We start from the raw sequence: 22,886 nt of genomic DNA on the forward strand, positions 1-22,886 counted from the left end.
TACTCTGAGAAGTGCATGCAGAAGGCGTGGACAAGATAGAGGCACCAATGAAGAAGAGCATGAAGAAGAGCAGTAGAGTTAGAATGCAAAAATAAGTGCATAATGTAAATAATGAAGGGCTTCTGCTTAATCATATTGGTTAGACATACAGGAGTTCTGTTTTCCTGCAGACTCCAATGATTGCAGAAGGAAAAGTATTTGAGAATTTGAGAATTTTCATATCATTGTCCTCACAATAGTTATTTCCATGGGTTTTTTTTTTTGGGAAAGCTTAACAAAAAGTAAAATGAAATTTTCATATGAAAAGGGAAATAAATTCTCAAATTATACATCTGCAGCAAAGTTGGAGGCCATCTTCTTCAGTATGAAATCAAGCTGCATAATGAGTAATAGGCTCCTACAGTAAAAATGTAGGATTGCTGTAAATTCATTTAGAATATTCAATGGAAATTAGATACATGATTATATATATATAAAAAAAACATCCTGAACCAGAATGTGCTTGCTTCTGTGTCATTCTTGATCTCTCTTTGGCTCTCTCTTTATTATCCCCCTACTACCTGAATATAGTGAAACTTGTTTACTACCATGGAAAAATCAGCTGTGTAAGCACCAGAGCACCCCTCGGAATATAGTGATGGAAGGGAGAAACTCGGCCAGGGCAACTGCACATTGATCTTCAGCTGCAAGGTGCAAGTTACTGCTGAAGGCTGGGTGGGAGGTTTGCAAGTCTCTCTATAAAAAATGCACTGAAACTGGTCATAGAAAAACACTCTTCTGCTGCACCATTGATGATGGGTTACTTCCAATGCAAGCACGCAAAATGAAGCTGGCACAATGTTCTCTGTTAAGGGGTGGCTAGTTGGCCCAAAATGTCTTCTTGGGGCTAATAATGAAAATGTAGTTTTATTCATTCCTGTTGGACTAGTTACACACGTATTTAAAGGTGTGACAACTGTGCTCCTTGCTTTGATTTCTGTTCCTGGAGGTTCCTTGAAACAGCAGTGAGTATAAATCTGCCAAGTGCCCACCTGCGGCTTTTGTGGATCGTTTTCAATATTATCACTGGCAGGCATCAAACTGCAAAAGTCCTACAGGTAGGAAAAGGCCATCTACTTAACCCTAACCCTAAGCCTAAGCCTAACCCTAGCCCTAACCTTGTTTTGATTACAGCTGATGTGAAAACTGATGGTTCCTGAAATGCATGAAGCTGAGTTGCTTCCTATTTACACAAAATAGGGTAACTCCAGCCAAGCCAGTGGCAGAATCCTGAGCCATACCAAAAAAAGAGAGAATCCTTCAGCAGTGCATTCTTCCTTTCCTCAATCCACAGGTGCCACCCTGAAGAAAACTCAAAATGGAACCAAAGTTCATCAATATTTCAAGCAGAAAATGTACTGGCATCTGCCTGTCTTTCCATCCCAAGCTCAGATTAATTTGGCTGTGTGTCAACTGCTTCACAAAAAATGTTCCAATTTGTGGATTCTTGCATTTGAAAACTAAGCAAAAAAATATCCTGAGGAGTGTTTTTAGTATTCCCAATGTGCCTCTAAATTTCTGTGTGTTTGACATCCTCAGACAATATTTGTGCCATTGCTTGCTTTCTGTGGCTTTAAGTCTGCATTTTAAGGTGCCTTATGATTATCTCAGAAGTACAGGTGTGGATTTTTCTGAAAAAAATTAAAACAAGATGTTTCTGAGGCACAGGATAAGCTGCTTATGGTATAAAAACCCTACTGTATCAACCTCTAACTGGCTACTGTTTCTGTCCTCTCTATTCTTAAACCCTGTAAATTTTCCAACTCTAAGTAGTGTTTACTGGAGGGATTATTTCAGTCAGATCCTTATGCATGTTTCTCTACCCAATGGCCAGCTTTGTGTGCCAGATGCATTGGTTTCATTCTCAACATGTTCCAAGTCTTTCTGCCTGCTTTTCAGGATGACTTGGTAGATGAAGTTTGTGTGCTTCAATGATAATCCTGGAATTTGCTACTGGTTTTTCTTTTCTTTTTCCCTTAAATTATATTTAATTATTTTTTTGGCAACTTTTTTCTTTAGCTTTTTGAAAACTGTCTATAAACAAATGAGGGGGAACAAATTTTGATGCAACTGGATTGGGAACCGACACAGCATCAATTACATCACATTTGAACTAATAAATCCATTTTCTTATTTCCTTCCGTGTGCTAATGAGAGATGCATGAAGAAATTAATTTTTTAGCATTTAAATCACTATTCCATTAGTTTTTCAGTTTGGATTGATTTTTTTTTTTTTTTCACATTTAAGAAAGAATTTACTTTTTTATAAAAAACCCCTTTGGTCTGAGTCTTTCAAGCGTGAACTAAACACGATTCACTTTTATGTAACATGGCCTATTTAGTTATGCTTCTGTTAGGGAGTTTTTAGCCTTTAAGAAAAGCATATTGCTTTTAAAATTAATTTGTAATTGATATAATTTGCTAATGTAGCATGCATTGTGTGGCATATAAAAAGCATGTTGCAACTGTCTGGAAAAACTTAAGACACTGTTATTGACAGACACACAGCTTGAACCTAAGTTGCCAAATGTACCTGCAATGTCTGCTCAGAATGAGTTGCTGCTTTTTTTCTGGCAATTCAGGACATCCTTTGCAATTAGAGAGGTAAATTTAATTCTTTTGCTCTACTGCACATGTGATGAAAGCTGATGAGCAAGAAAAAATAGCACTTTCTTCAGCAAAAAGGCTTTTAAGGTAATTGCTCAGGAATCTTGAGGGGCTTGGGGTATTTTTCCTATCTTTTTAAAGCATGATCTTTCACAGAAGGGTGATTTAAAAGAAGCTGTAGTGTTTGCAAGCAATGGTCTACTAGTAGCTTTGGTAGCATTTTAGGCATTATCGGGATGTATTGTGTTCTCAGAAAGAATTGACTTGTGTGAATCATAAAGACAAATGCATTTTTTGAAACTACACCATTCCAGCCCCATTACTTGCAGAGATCAGAGTGTCCAGTCATGTAATGGAAGCCATTTGCAGAGAGAAATAATTTCAAGAGTCCCAAAAAAATTCAGGATCTAGGAGAAATTGAGAAACCCCAAGCTGATACTTTTGTAAGCTATTTACAAATTGATTAATATACAGCACTTTGGGAAAAAAAAGAGTGTCACTATATTTGGCTAAACTGCTGTCAGAGTTACGTGATCACAGCGTTTGCTTGTCAAGTGCTTTCACAGATATTTGGTCCCTGCGGGCCTTTGAGAGGGTTCCCTTCCATGGTGACCCTGGTACTCACAGTTTGGTAGCATCCACAGGGATGGAATCCAGGGCTGGAGCAGAGCTGCAGAACTGAACAGTGTTCACTCCTTACACGTGGCTTTTCTATTGTAACTGGAGGCTTCCAGGTCAATGTTCCCTGCCGTATTTTAATTGACTGTCTTAAGGTGGTGTGAGTCTTGAGGGGTGGGGGCATTGGGTGTAAATCCTGAGTGAAGAAGGCTGCAAACTGGAAACAGATGTTATTTGTTTGTTTTTAAAGCTAGCAGAGTCAAAGAATTAAAACGACTTGTGTGTGGCTGACAAGCGGGAAGGCAGGAAAGCAAAAGATGGAATCGCAGTGTCTTGGCCCCGTGACTGTTGCATAAACTCCTTGACCAGACTGCATCAAAGCAGATTAATCCAGAAGTTATCAGCCATAGTTGTAAGCAGGCAGTTGTATAAATGGTACATGGGATACTGCCAGCAGGACTCCACATTAGGCCCTTCTGTGGGCAGGAATTCAGTCAGGCAAATTTTGATTTGAAAGCAGAGGGCAGGCTCAGCTGGTTCCCTCATCTTTCATACTAATTTAACAGACCACCTCCTTTCCATTTCTCCCTCCACTTCCCTTCCATTGCTTTGTTTCTCCAGCCTGACACTCTGTCAGGGTTTCATTAACTGGCCAGGAAATGAAATGGCACCATGGTGTTGACCCTCTTTCACCACTTAGCTGAAGAGTGGTACCAACATTGTGCTGCATTTGGGTCTCACTACTGGGAAAATTAATAAGAATTGGTGCTGATTTTAACTTTTAAAAAGTTTCTTTTGTACCACTAGATATTAATTATAAAAACAGCCAACGTTTTTTTTTTTTATTAAAATAGATGTTACTGGCTTTTGCTTTCCTTTAAAAGATAAAATATGTCATGGTTTCTGGGGTCATATTTTTCCATTTGTTTTGAAACAGAGCGGATTTTGCCTTACAAATGACATTCAAACACAGCCCATTCTCTTTTTAATTTTTTGTTTGTTTGTTTGTTTCTTTTTCAGTATTTTCTCTACCTTGTGTTTAGTGGTGCTAAGGGCTGTTCAAAGTGGCAGTCGATTATTAGGCTATACTGGAAAATGATTTGCTACTTGTACAGGACTCTTGTACCCCTCTGCTCCAGGGATAAGAATTATTAGTCTATAGATACTTTGCCTTTTGAGGTTCATTTCAGAGTACATTTAAGTTTGTACAGTCCTCTGTGCTCTGTCTCATTCTGGTGAGATGTAGAATACTGACTCTAATGTGCTGGACAGGTAAGATCACAGCCCTGATGAGGAGGAACTATAATTCAAATTTACAAAATTGTGGAGCAGGTGACAGAGAATGTTTCCAGGAGTGAAAATTTGGGAAATGGGGAATGCTGGTGGTAATGCCTAGTCTCTGCCTGCCCTTGCCTTGTAAATCTGTGTGTCAGGTGTAGGATGTATTAGTAGAGTGAGCATTTTACATAAGTTCTGCATCCCCTGGAGAAGATTTCAAGTCATAATTGGAGGCAGCCTGAATAAACATGGATCAGTAATGAGAGACATCAGACCAGAATGCATTCAGATTAATTCAATTCCCAAGTGGGAGGGAGTGAGAAGCACTTTGCAGAACACCAGTGGGGCACTTGCTGCACCCTTTGTGGCTGCTGATGCTTGCTTCTCTATATCACAAAATCTTAGCAGAGTGGGCAATGAGAACACTGCTGGAGCTCAAGCTCGAAATCTATCTTTGCCCCGAGAACCAAATTTTGTTGTTCATGCCTCTGATATTTAATTTGTCTCACCCCAGATGAAATTTGACCTAGTGAAACAAAGGTTTATGCTTTTCCTACTGTTCTTTCACAATTGTGGAATCTGAGTGGTAGCATAAATTGTATTTTAAGTATTCGAGTTGTTTTTCTAATAGAGGCATGAGAATCCCTGCCTGTCTGTGAGATTTTAGTTGTTCTGCAGCTGCAGTGAACTGTGTGAATAACAGTTCTTTAACCAAATAATAGTCTGAGATTTTAAGACTTCCAGTCCTACACTCTTGCATACTCCATCCACTTCCCTTTAAAGCAATCCCTTGTAAAAGGAAGGCACTTATTTTACCCCCAAAATCCTTTCCAGGGTTGGGAGTAAAGTCAAATGTCAGTGTTGAAATAAATTTAAAAGTTGTATGTTTTTTGTGCTTCTTTCTTGGATGCAGAAAACTTGTAGCTTTCTGTAGTATGATTACTTCCCAAAGCATAAATAAATAGGACAGATTAGCCTTGCTTGGTGTTAGGAAGCTCAGTCAGACCTTAATGGACTGTTGCATAGAAATTGGCCTTTGAAGAATTATCTCACAGCTGCTAGTGAGATAGATTTAAAAAAATCCAAAATTACTTGAAATTATTTGAACCTGTCTATGCCTCATGTAAATAAGATTCTGTTAGCTTATAAAATGAGATTTTATAAAAAATTTTGAATCCAAATCAGATTGGTTCATTGGCTGTGGCTCAGTACATCCTGCCTGATCCAATTGTAAGGTCAAATAGACAGAGGTAGGCTCTACTTCTACTCTGAATACACAAATGGGACTGCCATTAATGAGAACAAACCCCTGAATTGCTTTTAAGTACTCCAGAAAGCAAAAGTTACTTACTGCAGTTGACTACTTCGCACAATTAGTGGATCCTCATCCTAAGCTAATGGCACTTACCTGCCAACACAAAGTCAATTAACAGCTCTGAAGATATCACAAGATAGCAGTAATTTCTGTCACCACAGGGATATTAGTACACTTCAGAACTGGAAGGGACCTGAAGGAATGTGGCTATTAGTAAATGCCTACATTTTTTTGCATTCAAAGTCAGTTTCATGTGTGTTGATCCCACTGCAGTATCGTAGCTATACATTCATAATGAGTATCATTTTCCATTTAATGATGCCAGTGCAAATCCAGGAAGATTACACTGAAGTGATGGAAGAATCCTGTGTTGACTGAAGTTAATGGGACTTGCTTTTCAAGCATTTGATAGGACTCCCTTCCCCCTTTTCCCAGCACATGAAGAAATTGGTAACTGGTTACAGGACAGCCAAGGAAAATTATTTAGAAAAGAGAACCATGGAGGACAGTGTCAAGGTCAGCAAGGACATTGCTGACAGTAGTGATGTCTAGTTTGGGAGGGGGAAGTGGTACCTGACTGAAGTAAGTGTGGAATACTCTTTAATCTGGATAAAACCTGTGGAAGTTCCAAGTGGAAGCTGTGCAGGGCCCTGCTTTCAGCTGAGCTCACAGGCTGGCTCCTGCCTGCTGCTTCTGAGCCCGTTACATGCTGGAGGCAGAAACAGTTGCTTCAAAATAAATGCATAGAAGTGAGGATCAAGAGTGGAAATTTCTTTAGAAACTACTGTGAGATCTTAATCCCCTTCCATGAGAATTTTAACTCTGTCATGAGATAGGTGTAAGCCACAGGACAAAAACCAGAAAGAATAGAATAGTTCTCAATGCCATGGGGATCAGTTGTGAAGAACTCAATGGCCTGGTAATTTCTTTTCTCTTTTTCCTTCAAGAGTGTGTGAGGTGTCCTTTCAGGCACTGTGGAAAAGCAGCATTGCATTCTGCTGCTTTCTATTCAGATAGTCTGAATCACACTAGGAGGCATTAAGATACAGATGGTTGTGTATGTGTAATCTCAGACTGAAATAGAAAAAAAATATAGAATATGTAGGATATTGCAAGTTTTTCTTTGATTAAAGGGCATGCATGTCCACATTAATTAAAAAACCCAACCACCTACACTTTTATTTTTCTCAGGTGCCATCTTTGCTTTCATTGCTAAGGACACAACAAATCAATCCTGATTAGAAACCTAATTGAACAGTCCAAGGAGTAATCAACATTGAACCAAATGTTTCTAATGATGATATATCAGGGGGTTTTTTAGGCAACTGCCAAAGTTATATCTTTAATTGCTTCTTTTAAATTGATTTCTACAAAGATCTTTCAGCTGGATTTTAAACCAGCTGAATGGAGTATCTGGGTTCATCAGAAATTAGTGGTCTTATTAGTGATTTGAAAGTCAAATGACTAGGGTGACATGTAGCAATTCAGTGAAAACTAATAGGTGGAAAAATATTATTTAAATATTTTTAAAAACCCCATCACTCTCAGCTAAATCCCAAACCGTCATTTCTGCTGATATATATCAGCTGATTTATGCCAGCTAAGGATCTTATGCTTTCAGAAGGAGGCAAATTATGAGTTTTCTTTTTTTGTTCTAAATAATTTACACTAACATGTGAATAAATGAGAGTATGAAAAATACTGTAGTAATCAAGAATTGAAAGAATGATGTTTGACTGTTTCAACAGCAGTGGCAGCAAACAGTCAGTATAAAAACCCAGGGTATTGAAAGCTGTGCATTGCCAGGAGAAATCCCTTCAGTTTGAAGGAAATTATTGGAAAATTCCATAAGACTTTTGTTTTCCTATGAAAATAGAATTTTTTAAAAAAATATAAGCATTCAACTGATTTTTTTTCTTAATTTCTCTGAAGCCAAATGTGTGGCAGATCCTGACATCTCTGTTACAGGTGGAAACAATAAATCAATGTGTTGTGGAGCAAAGAAATGCAACAACACTCTTCACTCCCTCAACCAAAAATCAAGTTCTAAACTTTGGAAATGTTCATATGTATATATCCAGTAACAGAATTTCAATCCACACCTGCATAGTATGTTTGCTGAAAAAATTTTGGTTATGTATTTTTAGCATTAAAAATATATCTTTAAGCCTGAAAAAGAACTATTTGATGGGCAATCACAATATAATATTTAAATTATAATGTTTTTTTAAAATATAATAATTTGTTAATTGCTTATGTCCAACATTTTAAGAAGCTGTGAAGTGCTCTTCAAAGCTTCCATTTGGGAAGCCATGTACAGTGCTGAAATCCTCACCTGCAACAGTAATACATTGTCTGAGGCACACACATTTAATACACTAAGTTTTCAGTTATGTCTTCCTGCTGGAAATATTTAAATTATTTGGTATCAGGGAACCATTCACCTTCAGTCATTCTCCACACATGCCTTCTATGCCTGTGATTTGTTTATTGTTTATTCTAATGTCTTACCCTGCACTGTAAATATATACATCTTGATTTGTCAAGTGTCTTGGTAGCTAATATGCTGCTATACCTGGGAGAGACATTTTCATAAACAAATATTTACAGCACATCTTATATCATTCTCCTATATCATTATATAAAAATACTTTGTTTGTTTAAATTCTGTTCAGAATACATCCACTGGGACAGCAGTTTCCTTAAAGAAATGCATCTGGGGAAATAAGGGCCTAAAACATACAAAACTGAAAATAGGAAACACCTAGGTACTATTGCAGTCTTGATAATAGTAAAGTCACAAGCAAGAGAAATTGTGCATCCTTCACTGTCCATTTGTCTTGCTCCTGTGTGTGCAGCTATGAAAATAAGGGTCTTTGTTTTCACTTTTGCTTTTAAGAGCCCTTCTCATATGTGAAAGCAAACTCTCTTCATGGTAACAGCTTTTGTAGCCTTTTATAACCCTGCACTCTCATAAAAAAATTTTCCTTCATATTTTCTGTATAATACTGATTGTTTTAGCATGTATTTATTTAGCATTTATTCTTCATGTATGGAAAAAAAGAGAAGTATCCAATCAGAGCCAGGTAACAGCATCAGTTACTGTCTGATCACCAACAAAGGACTTGTTGGACTTGCCCTTTTTTCACAATGCAGACCCAAACCTGTCCATGGAGTTTCAAAACTTTTACAGACCACACCCACCCACTGGTGCTTGTCAAGTTTCTCTTCACCTTTGTTCTGTCTTCTGAGCTAAGAGACATCCCTGAGCTTGGTGTATCTTTAAGACTGCAGTCCTAGGAAGGTCTTATCAGGATTAACAATAAACTAAGCAGTGATTTGAAGTCATGTGAAGGCACTCCACTTATTCCTGTTATACGTTTGGCAGAGGAACTGCAGTGCTGACTTTTTTCTTCTTGTCATGAATGCTGTGGAGGCCTTTTATTTTAAAGGGTTTTTTTGTGTTTATTTTCATCTCTGCATTAACAAAGTGAAGCAGATGGTTGTCTGTCATCTTCCTTTTTAATATATTTTTTTTACACACATCTATGCCAGCTTCAGAGAGATAATTGTGAAAAGGCTTTGTCTTACAAAGCAAGTATTTTCAAGCATAAATTGATTTTGAATATATTGGGTGACACAGTCACAGATGCCACTTTCTTGAAGGGTTCAAGGCAGCTTTTAAACATCAGGGGAATGGAGATTTTTAATGAATCTTGAGTAGTGAAAGCTAGTATATCTTTTGAAAACTAAGTGACTGAAATAGATTGTGCTTCTATGAAGTGATTTATGATTTTTTCAGAGCTTTTATATTAAAAAAAAAAACAACAAAAAAACAACAAAACAAAAAGCCCAAAACAGCAAAAAACCTCAAATCCTGGCAAAGGATATCCAACCCCAAACCCCTGCCTTTTTCCTACATAGAACTAAATTCTTAATTTGATTAACCAAGCTAACTGTGTGATAAACCTTGTTCCTTTTTCTCATGCTCACCATCAACCTCCATTAGGTACTTTCTGTGCTGCACAGTACACTCTCTACTATTGCAAAATACGTTGTCTGATTGAAAAGCATCTTAAATATGTGGGCACATTACCTTGAACTTGTTGCCAATGCCATAGAAATACTAATGTTTCCAGTGATCTATCATTTGAGTTTCCCATTTATTGCTCCACATTTAAGTTATAAGCTCACATGCAAATGCTAAAAAAAAAAAAAAAAATTCAGAGCTTATTTTCACAGTAAATAAATAAAATATCAACACTAAATCACAAATATTTGCAAACATTTCAAGTAATTGCAATGGCAAAAGAACAGAAGTGCAGGTTACAAGATCCAGTGCTAATAAATACCTGTTTCCTTAGAGCTGGTACAGACATAATGAGCATTTGCAATCTGCATTCAAGCTTTTGAGAAGATTATTGCAGCATGATATCAATAGTCACATAATGAAATTTGAATTTTAATAAATGAATAACTGATTTTAAATATCTGTAAAAAATTTTCTAAAAATTTGAGCAGTGCCTTATCTAGTGGTGAACAACAGCAGCTTTTCAAATAGTTTGCACTCACCAGCTCTGAGGCCTCCTGATTTCTGTGGGTTCCACTGGTGGTGGGTTTGTCCCACTGCCTCTACAGTCAGATGTCCCTATATCCAAAGGCTACATAATTAAATTCTTCTGGACATTTAAATACATGGACAAGCTGGTTTTGAAATTGTTTTTATGTTCAGCAAGTGAAGCAATATGTTTAGCTTGAGCTACTAACATCTACACAGTAAAATAGTAGTTTTCTTAGTGAAAAGACAAAGTCTTGGACTAACACCTTTGAAAATGACAGGCATTCTGAAAAGATATAAACTGAAAATTGTGCTGCTTCTTAGCATGTCTTGGACATCTTCCTGAAAGTTCTGCATGACCAATCCCAGTGAGCAGAGTGGTCGTATAAGGAATGACAGTGTGAAAATCAAGGGCAGACCTGCAAACTGTGCTCTTGTTCCTTCTCCATTAAACCATCTGCTGCCCTCCAATGAATCTCTCATTAACACACTGTATTTCCACTGCAGAAGGAGCAATTAATGGCACTGTGATCAATTTATATCTGTCATTCAAAACAATCTCATTTTTACTACCAATTCACTTGCCCATAGTTATAGTTTAATATATGTATTTAAATCTCTGTAAAAACCTTCGAGTGAATTTGGAGTCCTGTGTACTTTGCAATCCCATCTAAGGCAATGACATTTGTAATGACTCACTTATTTTCTCAGCCTTATAGTGTTTCACTATTCCAGGCTGCTTAAAGAAGTAAAGATCTTTAGCATTGGCAGAACAGGGTCCCGCTCTCCTGTAGCTACAGGAGTATTATATGGTGTAGAAGCTGCCATTTTATAGATTTGAATTTTCTATTTTTTTTTTTTTTATTCTCAGTGTGATGGATTTACCCCAGCCAGCAGCTAAGCACCACATTTCTCCACACAGTGACAAAACTTCTGTTGAGATAAACAGTTTAATAAAGAAAGAGGGAGAAGAAACCTCCTAGAGATAATGATGTGAAGGCCATTACTAACCACTTCCCAAAAGCAGACTAATAGGTCTAGCCAGCCTCTGAGCAATGTCTGCTTTCTCAAAAATCCCTTTATTGCTGATCATGATGTTCTACAACATGGAATATCCCTTTGCTCACTTTGGGATGGCTGTCCAGGTTGTGTCCCTGCTCAAATTCTTGCTCACCTCCAGCCTATTCATTGAGGAAGGGCAAGGAAAAAAGCAAGCCCTGAGGCTGTGCAAATGCTGCTGGGCTGTGCAGCAACCCCAGTCAAGCCCAGTCATTCAGCTCCACGGTGTAGTACATACTCAAATGACTTCCACAGGAAGTCATCAGCAGTGGAATAATAGGGTGTGGATGGATGGTCAGTCCAAAAGGGGATGAAGCTTGTGCTCTGCAAGTCAAGGCACTTTCAGGCCTTGCACCACATCTGTTCTTCCTGGCATTCTTGTCAAGTAGATAATGTAGTATTTATATTTTCTCTATTAAACTGCTTGTTTTCTAGTAGAAAACAATGAGAAAGGAAACTTCTGTGTCCCTTTGTTTGTAATTTCATTTTATTAAACAAGGCTGTTTAAGGGGAAAAAAGCCATGAGTTGTGCCTCATAATCTAAAATCACTCATGCCAGCAACTTCCAAATCATTGCTCTGACTATGGTTTAGTTAAATATGTAGGTTATTTGACTGTATCTGGAGGGAAGCATTGCAGGGCAAGGTAGCAAGCTAAGAAATTAAAATTATTTTCTCCAGGTCCTTTTTGCACGTTGTTGTTATAATTCAGTCACTAGAGCATATTATAGGGAATATATTTCTAATAGACTGTAGTGTCTGTCTCTGTTTCTCTCAATGCATACTTGTCTTGTAAAGCATTCTGAGGTCTGCTTATGTGTTACAGTTATTTATTATTATCTCTGAATTGTTCCCAGTGAATTCTACCTGGATGTTTTCAGTAAGTTTTCCACAGTTTGGCCACTGCAGAGTGCCAGTGGGAATGTTCTGGAGGATCTTCCTTCTGTTCACACAATCCTGATATCAGGTAGTCCAGTGCTCTTGGTGCAACCAAATATTCATTGCCTTTCCTCAGGAACGGACTGTGGGATCTCGGATCAGAAATGGTCATTAAGTATTGTTGATGCATTCAGTCCTTAAGCTGTTACAGTGCAACAAGTTTACGGAACTATTATCTTTGTTGTATTCATAGAACAGTGTCTAAAGTCGTACTCTTTGCTGAAATATCAACCCTGACATAAGTTTCTGTTCTAAAGACCCACAGATGTTCATTTGTTTATCTGTAGTAAATAATAGAAATTTTTTCTATTCTAGGCTGTGAATAAATCAATAAGTCTTGCAAAACAGTTACTGAACGTGTTTTTTAATTATTATTATTTAGGCTCGGGTTATCCTCCAAAAAGGGCTTAAGCTGAATTAACCTTCTCTACCAACAATAACTCGAGCAATTTGAATAATTGCATAGATGCTTTTCACAATCATACACTCCAAGATGAAAAGATTCAGCCTTCTTTGTATGATGTCTGTTTCAGCCACCTGATACAGAAATGAGCTTCCTAAATCAGACAGGATCAATCTGAGTGGGCTGCCCTTGAAGCTTTTGATCAGAATGGCCATACTCTGCAAAACTGAGAAAAACACCCAAACTCTGTGTGTGCTGAAGGTGCTGGATAGAAAAGGTGGATGTTCAGTGGTGGCTGCTGCTAAAGCAAAGGTTCTCTTCATTGCTACTGCTGACCTCTGGTATGGCACCCTCCCCCTACAAGAAAACTGTGTCAATTAGCACATTTAACAATCTGAATGGCAGCCTTGGATCTCCAGATCTGTCCCTGTTTAAATACTCCTGCCAGGCAGAAGAGTAAAAACCTATGTTTGGTCTCACTTCCCTTTGTAATTTGGTCTCCTCAAAATGCCCTTTGTGTAGTCTTAGGACAGTACAGGCTATCCCACAAACCGTAATGTGCAGAGAGAATAGAAGTTAACATTTTCAAAATAAACCCCTTTCTCCCGTTCTTTTAAAGGAGCCTGCAGGGTTGAAAGGAGTCACTTTCTTGGCTGACTGTAATGGATTCAAATGGTGATGAGTACTGAATGAGCTGCCCAGCTCTCTACATCACTGCAGATTTGTCTTTGGTAGCCACTTGGCTGGCAAACTAACCCTATCATGTTATTATCCTGAGAGGTACATGACTTGTTGCTTCCGTAAGCTCTGATATTGTAAAAGGTTCCAGAATATCACTGGATAGCCCTGAATGTTGTATTTGAGCACATGTAAAATGTACATGGATTTGATATGGAATCTAAGTTTCTTCACTGGCCTATTTCCAAAGGCTTGGTCCTAGAAAATTTTGAGAAAAATGCAACTGTAGAATTATTTTATATTTTCTCTAGAGATCTGCCCTTTTGTTTCTTCCTTCTTGCCCTTTTTACCATGCTTATCACATAGAAATCTTATGCTGTGAAAAATAGCTTTTAATTATCTTGTGTGGAAGTTGCTTCTTGGAAATGGATGGTGCAATAAATACTAATATTTTATTTCTTGCGATCTGAGTGGAAAACTTAGGTAAAAAACTAAAGGGAAGGTTGTTGGCTGGACAGTAAAGGAAAGCAAATAATTGGTTTGATGTGAGAAGCACCTCACATCAGAATTGAGAAGAGACAAGCAATTGACTGAAAATATCCAGACAATTAATCAAGTGGAGAACATTCTCAAGAACGTGATGTCCCAGAATCATCTGAACAGCAAAGATGAGTGTGGTTCCCAGGATTCAATGACTCCAGCATTCCACGAACCAAGAACTCTGGGATTCCATGGCTCTATGACCCATGGATGGATTTGAGGACTGTCTCCAAGGCAATGAGGGAACCTTGGTGCCAGTGGGAGGGGCTGGAGTGAAGGGGCACCAACAGCTGTTGCCTCTCAGCCTCATGAGGAGGTTGCCTCTCCTGTGGGAGGCCTGTGCTGGAATAAATTGCTAGCAGGGTCCTGCAGACCTGTGGAGAGAGGAGCCCACACCAGGGGAGGTTTCCTGGTAGGACATGTGATCCTGTGGGGGACCCATGTTGGAGTAGGCTGTCCTTGAAGGAATGCGCTCTGTGGAAGAGCGACCCCCGTTGGAACAGTTTGAGAAGGACTGACTCCCACGGGAGGGCTCCCACACTGGAGCAGGGGAAGGACTCCTCTCTCTGAGCCAATGCAGAAAATAATGTGTGATGAACTGGCCATAATCCCCATTCCCTGTCTCCCTGCCCCACTGGGTGGGAGGAAGTAGAGCCCAGGAGGAAGGGAAAGTGGGAAGAAGGTGTTCTTAAAATTTGTTTTACTACTCATTATCCTGCTTTGGTTTTGATTGGTAATAAATGAAATTAATTTCCCCAAGCTGAGTCTGTTTCGCCCACGATGGTAACTGGTGAAGGATTGTGGTAATCACATATCCTCTGAACAGAGAGAGAGATCACTTTCCCAGGATTTTCCTGGGAAGCTGTGAGAAAGATTAAAGAAATGAATGAGAAACAATTCTTATCTTCACTTGCTGCACTTGTTGTTATGCACATGTGGAATGTGTTGTGGAGATTTGTTTACCAAAGGGTGATTTCTTAATTGGCCAATGGTGATGGTGTTTGGATTAATTGACCAGTCTGGTCTGACTGTACTGGACTATTTGCAAGAGCGAGGAGTGCTTCTTAATAGTATAGAATAGAGTAATATATTATAGTTTAGTATAGTACAATAAAGCAGTTGATCAGCCTTCTGCAATCACAGAGTCAATACCAATTATTACCCGGCAGAGACCACTGCTGTGATAAGTGATGTGTGTAGCCCTGTCCTTCACTAATGAAGCTTTCATTATATTCTCTCTCCCCTGTCCAGTTGTGGAGGAAAGTGATAGAGCACCTTTGGTGGGTGCCTGGAATCCAGCCAGGGCCAACCCACCACAGAAAACTACTTGACCTTAAAGATACATTTTATGCCAGGGCCATTTAATTCTGTTATGCATAACTTAACGAATGTATTAACATAGAGATCAAAGTTTAGATCAATAAAAATTAAGGAGTTTGGGGCAGAATTGCCACTGAACATAAAACTTCTTGAAAAATCTTAAGTGACCTAGTGGATTTACAGTCCAGTGTTTCAGTATTTCACACTCCTGTTTGTTCAGAAACATTTTGGTACTTTGTGCTGCCTAAGGAGTTCAAAACTTGCATTCCACATCCTGATATTGTACACATATGTACAGAATATGGCTGGTCTTTTCAGGGCATTACTTCTAGGTTTAGGGGAGGAAAACCAGCTCCCGCTGTAGTGCTGCAGCCCCACATGCAATAGTGCTGCAGATCCCTAAACATGCAATTCACAGAGTCTGTTCTTGTTTACTGTGGTGAAAAATGTAAGTATGTATCCCCCTGAACTGTTTTCTCTGTCAGTGTTGCTGCACAGAAGGCAAACTTGGCAGCTGTGTGACCACACTCTGGAATATTTTCCACTTGTAGAATCTGCTTGTTGGTTGCTCATTTAAACAATGATATTTTCTGCTGCCTGAATTTTAATTGACCTGTTCTGTGCAAGCTTGTAGATTTAATCATCCAATGCTTTTCTTTAGCAGTAGGTACAGCCAAAAATTATTATTCTAAGTGAGAAATTTCCTAATGACTCCCAAAACTTCTCAGTTAACAGGTTATATTAAAGACTTGCCTAATAGGCAAGAACTCTTGCAGAATGTTCTTTCAGTTTCAGTCAAAATATGATGAAGCCCCACTACCTATTTTAAATGGTATCTTGAATAGTTTTTGGCATCACTGATTAAGGTCGTACTGTACAATGCACTGGAACTGAGTAATCAGATGATCTGCAGTATTCATAAACCAGATCTGATGGCACTCTTAAATCTCTAATTTTTAAAATATGCATTGATAGTTAACTGAATGCTGTTTCTTGTTTAAATCCATACCTCATGACAAGCACTTTTCTTGCTGTCTACTTTCATGCCAGGAAGAATTTCCCCCTCAGTACATACATAAACAAGTTATAGGAAGGTCACTCTTTTCATTAATTATTTGCTGTGGCAAACAAAGTGATTTAAAGCTGTGTAATGTTTTTACTAGCAGGTTTCTTGCATTGTTAAGCATAAAAGAAGAGGGAGGATAAAAAGTGGCTCAATAGGTATAAATTGGTGGCTCACAGATACATTCTGCTGGCAGTTCTAATGGTAAAAGGCAGTAAGCATGTTACACTTTATGTACATAAAGCAGGCTATTACAGAGTGAAATGTTTATCCATATATTTTAGCTAATGTACTTTGTTGAAGATATAGTGTTTTATCTCAGATAGAGTGCCTATTTTTTTCTAAAAACTGTCCAATGTTCCCTAATCTTTGCTGGTAGGAAGTGTGAGATTTAGCTATTCATAAACTTAGGCCAATTCTCATTCAGTCCAAATTACTCTCCGTATTTGAGCAAACAACATGTGACCATCTCATTGAGATCACACTTCTCTTGTACTTCTACAGCATTACTGAGATGCTTTGTGTTTCCTCTGATGTAAAAGATCTCCTATTTATTAATAATTCTGTTGATGTAACAGTTCTTGTGGTTCAGGCAAATCCCATGAGATGACATGAAAGTGCAGTCTGTGAGAAGCAGAGTAAACCTGTAAAGTAAAAGGAGATTGGAGAACAATGTCTGTTTCAAAATAAAGCAAGATTTTATATTAGAGACCTATTTGACATTCCTAGACCTAGAGCTTAATTTAGATTTAAATATGGTAATAAAAGAAAATGTTGGTTATGGATACATTATGGCCGATGCCTTGTCTATTTCAGAACTGTTATAGGAAAAATAAAACTTCTTTATTCTTAGAATGAAAGTGAGGTGTTCTAGGTCAGGTCTGTAATTTAAAATGGGCGTAGAAAGCAGACATTATTCATTTGGACTTCATTAGTAAACAACAACAGCAGCATCTGATCTGTAACAATGGTGAAATAAATCAGTGCATTGGGACCAGCACTGAGCACTCAAAAATTAGAGTGTAGATTTTGATCTATGAGAACTATTATATTGAAAATCTATAGTGGTGGACAGAGAAATCTCTCCTACCAAGAAGCCTTGGTCTGAACTTAAAACAGGAGAGAATAAGGATGAATGTGTGTGGCACAGGTCCACCTTTGACAGAAAATCTCTGAGTCTGATAATGAACTTAAAACTGTTTGAGAATGCTGGGACAGGCCAAAATTGTTGCACCAATAGAGAGTGGAGAAAATGCCAGAGGTAACCGTGTTAAAAAAATATTTTTTGGGCTGCTACATATCAGAACCCAATGGCTCTTCTGCCTCTAACTACATTACCTTTGTCCCTGCAAGTCAGGTCAGACATTTCAGACATTTAGTGATGTAAAACTATTCTGACTCTGTAGCAGAACTTGCCAGCACAAGATCTGCCAGCAGAATACTCAATGCAAAGCAGCTGGAAAGAGTTTACATTGTTTCTGAGGCTCCCGCTTGCAAGGGGCCACTGCAATATAATTTCAAAAACCAGTGGCAATACAATTGGCTGAAATGTTCGGGGAGCCAAAGGCAGCTCTGAACCATTCTTTCTCTAGAGACATTTGTCTTCTGTAGATTGGCATGTCATCTAGAATGAAAGACTCATTCAGATATGAATCACCAGTAGGCTTTATCACCAGCAGGCCTTTCGCTGGCAATAATAATGAAATTTGAAGAAAATACCAAAACACCTCAGTTTTGAGAGTAGATTGCATCAAATGGTTTTGATTTGTGTTTCCAGAATGAACCTGGGGTTTAGCTCTATCTTTCTCATCCCTTCTCCTTTTTCATTCTACCGCTCTTCCCCTCCACAGGAAGGAAAGGAAACGATAGAACTGTGTTACCAAGCTATGTTAATAAGCTTGCTTATTAAGCAAGCTTAATATTCAACCATCCAAGTACCAGGCTGCATTACCCTGTAATAGTCACATATCATTATAAAGTGATGAAAGCATAATTTTACTTTGCTAACTCATTTATCATGCTCCTTCAAGTGTTAATTTTTATAGCACTCAGAAACGTGCATGATACTTCACAGATACATATATTAATAAATGGCAATGTAGGTAACCTGGAACACTTAGGTATAAACAGCTATGCTATATACACACAAAGTTCACAGGAACAGTTCCTGTGATTAACAGAAAAGGAGAAAACCAAATTATTTTATCTTGCAGTGTTTCATTTTGGGCAATTAGTAAAGTTCAGATTATTCCTTCTGGAGAAATAGCTTAAATTAATGATTTTTTCTACTAAACTGTGACATTTCATATTTGCTGTTTATTACTCATTACAGTAACAAATTGATTTGAATTTAATAAAATTAATGATTTTATGCTGTTAAACACAGGAACATTACAAATCCTACCCTGCTGCTAACCGCACCAAAGAACAAGGTCCTGTGATGCCTTTTTTCTCCCCTGAAGCCACCTGTGTAACCTTAAATTCTAACTTCTGTAGTCAGAAAGTTTAAATGATCCTATGAAGCTGCATCTGAACAGCTTGAGAAATGGCTCATTCATCAACTCTGAGGTGTCCTAAGTAGCATTAAGGACTTTCACATGCTTGCTTTTCCCTGTGTTTCTTTGTCCTATGCAGGCTGCTCATTTTCTATTGAGCTGACAAGCAACACAACACTTTGGTTCACTCAGCAGATATTGTGTTTATTCTGTTAGAAGTTAAGTGTCAGGCATGGTTTTTCTCTGTCACTCTGTGTAAATTCGGGGTTGCTTAAACCCAACATGACAGCAGCACTTTGCCCTCAGTGCACTCTTTCTTTGTTTCTATTTTAAAGACATCTAATTTTTTTTTTCTAGGAATATTACTGTGTCTTTTGCTATTGAGAAGGTTGTAATGTTTGGCATCATTAATTGAGCTGCATCACTGCTAATAACAGGCTATCATTCACAGATATCTGGGATAATATATTATTAGTAGGACCCATTAATTAAGTGTGCCACTTTGTTTATAATTAATTGAAGAAAGTTATGACATTAGAAAAATTGTTAAAGTAGCTGACATAATCACATTTAGTAATGATAGCAATGCCAAATGTAAAAGTTTCCAAGAGGAATTACAGATATTAATACAATGATCACTATTCATGTTTGACAGCCCTATGTAGGTGTGGCAGTTATTAATTCTATGTTCTTTTAAATTCCCTTTAAATATCAACTTGCAAGCTATTAGTATCTTTTTAGAAATGTTGCAGAAAGCCCCTCAAAGGCTCTAAAACTTTTTAGCACAAAATATGCATTCTGAATAATAAAGAAAATCTCTGAAATCTCAACACACTCAAATGAAAGAAAACCACTTGGCTTTATCTTGCCTGTGTCCTTTCTAACATCATTGTGCACTTAAAGATAAGGTGGGGAATTGTGCTTGGGAAAAACTCATCCCATTAAATGCTGAAAATGAGAAAAAAAAGATCTTGGTTAGAAAGTGTGAAAAATTGCTCTTGCATTTGAAGGTCATATAGATTGGATTTTTCTTTATAAATTACCCATTAGCCAAGTATTTCTGTTCTGTCTCTATGCTAGCAAGAAAGTGATCTTTCATTTTGTGGCTGCAAAAAAGCCGACATTTCAGAAAAATAACTACTGCTTTGTCTTAGCTATACTAGAAATTTGATGACAAAATTGACCTTAACTCTAGAAATACTGTGACTGAGGTGGGAAAAAAATCAGGATATAAAGTAGCAAGATGTCTGCTCTATTGGTCTTAGATGGGAAAAGTCAGGGTGTAGCAATTGAAAGGTGAATGTGGGTTTACTGCTGTCTTGAATTACATTTAGTTACTGGTACCAAGATAACAGGCAGATTGCAGAGTTTACACACTCACATCCATAATTTTGGACTGAATTTCTCAAAGATCTAAGTTCTGCTAATCCTAATTAAGGAATCACTTAATAACCCACAGCTTTGAATGGCAGATCATTTGAATCAAAAAAGAAGCACAGTTAACACCACCTACAGGAAAAGCTGAGGGTTTTTTTGGTGATTAGGCACTGTGGGCTTTTTAGTGTTATGAGCTGAACAGTGTTAGACACAGGTCTTAAACAAAATATTTTTAGAGAAAAAACCCAGTGAATCAGTACTAAATAGAGAGCATATGTCTAAGCTTTTAGAATACATATTGGTTTTTTTATAATTGCATGGATAAGAATAATGATGCCTGTTATACGGACACAACAATACTATCTGTCTAGATGCAACTTCAGTGCTTCAGTTTGGAATTCTAGTCACAAAAAAAATGTGAAAAGTAAATTCCAAGGCTTCCCTAAAAATATGGCAGTAATTAAACCTCAAGGTTAAGTAATATCACTTTCTCCTATGTGTAGAAGCAGTGAGGAAAAAGAGAATCCTCCCAGTGTTTCTAATATGGAATAATTTGGCTGTAACATTTTCTTTTGGATTATAAAATGAAACCCATGTACACTGCCTGGAAAAGTGATTCTTGGATGCAGTAGTGTCTGTGCTGAAAGGCAAAAAAGCCAACCCAAACAGACTCACCACCTGTTTTTGTGTTTTTCCATCACCTGAGAGTGAGAGTAGCCATTTCTTAGAGGGACTCATTAACGAGTACAGTGAGGCAGGAAAATGGTAAAAGGAGAAAAAAAAGTGTATGCATGAGAGAAACTCAAGTAAAATGCATTGAGTTGTGAATTGGATAAATAAATTATGTAAATTAAAAACTTAGATTTAAATTATTTTTATTTCCTCGTTTATTAAATTATTTTTATTTCCTCATTTATTCCATAGTTACAGGAGATTATTACTGTTGTAATCATCTCCAGTTGACAAAGTCAAAATCAGTCTTTTAGACAACTTTAGAAGGAATCATTTGTTGTTTTTTTTTCAATGATGCATTTGTTGTGTTTTTAGCTCTTGCTAAAAACTCAGCCACATGAAAGGAAAGCTTTTGAAGCCAAAATAAAGGAAAATTCTTATGTCACAAGATATTTCTCATCTGCTTTGCCAGAATGACTGTGCAATTTGAACCTGGGATCTAGGCACTCAGCTGAGGAATCAGAGTTCACTTCACCAAGGAGAAGTTTGTGCAAAGTGTCTGATTAAACTACAGCAAATCCCAGAGGTGAAGGCATCTCTGTTTCTAGACCTGAGAATATCTGGGCTGTAAAGCCTCACAGACCTGTGGCAAGCAATCAAATGGAACTGTGCTGTACCTCACTTAGACCAATAAAATCTTCAATTCAGATGGTTCATACGCTTTTACGTATTATTACAGGCACTCAGTTTTCTTACTCAGAACTGTGAAGGACTGTGATTGCTGTTGGATGTCCCCAGATGAAGTTTTAGTCCATCAAGGCATTCAGAAGCTGGATGGACTCAATTTCTCTTTGATTACAGTCATACACTTTGTAGTCTCATGCTTATGATGAAGCAGAGGACAGGTTTTAGTCTGTAGCTGTCACCTCATTCTCCATCTTTTTTCAGTGCTTCCCTTTCCCTGAGAGGATTTTCTGATGTAATTTTCCAACTTCTTTGCAGTGATTCAACAGTTAACAAGCCAAAGAAAATCTAAGGAGGTAACATACATCATCTTCCAGGGCTGTCCCTTAAACAACAACTTGAGGGCACACTGCCTTTACGGCCAGATCTTGTGACCACATGCTGATTGAGAGGCTGCTTTACAGCACTACCTCTGTTTAGATTTTTGCTGTGTGCAAAAGGCAACAGGCAGAAAGAGAGAGCAGTTTTATTCTCTAGAGTGCAATTAGGGAATAGACTGTGATCAAAGACCTTTCAGAGCTGCATAAAAGGCTTCAGAAGAAATTTCATTATGTGTCCTCAATCCAGTAACCCATACAGAGGACATGTTCAATATTGTGCTGTGGACAAGTGTCACACCATCTTGCTGTGTCCCTTCATCTTGCTGTGTCCTTCAACATCAAACTAAATCTGGTAGAAACAAAATTCTGTGCCCCTTCTGAAAATCAGTGAAAAGTGAAGATTTATTTCCATAGGAATATGCATTCTGGAACTGCTGTGCAGCTGTCTGCAAACTGGTGTGAGATCTGACATTGTCTCTTCTCCAGATGTCTGATAGAAAGATTTTGTTTGCTTTGGTTTTTGAGGTAAAAAATTTCACCAGATGTTTAGAATTTCTGGTCTCTTACTCTGGTATTTATTGTCATTCCAGGGATTGCCTGCTGATGTAGCAAACTGTCTTCTAGTTCTTAAAGGAAAAGATCAACCAATCTACAATTAAAAACACAAAGCATCATGATAGATAATGTACTTAATTTAGTTTAGTATATAAATTCTGAGATATTATACAATTTTGTAATTATTTTAAAGTAATACATAGCACCACACATAGAAATAAGTGGCTAAGCAGGTTATTTCAAGGTCTGGAGGCTCAAGTCAATTCTCATCTTTGAAGCTAATTGTCATTGCTGCTATCTTTAAGCA

The sequence above is a fragment of the Vidua macroura genome, chromosome 6 (assembly GCF_024509145.1).
Source record: "Vidua macroura isolate BioBank_ID:100142 chromosome 6, ASM2450914v1, whole genome shotgun sequence".
NCBI lineage: Eukaryota > Metazoa > Chordata > Aves > Passeriformes > Viduidae > Vidua > Vidua macroura.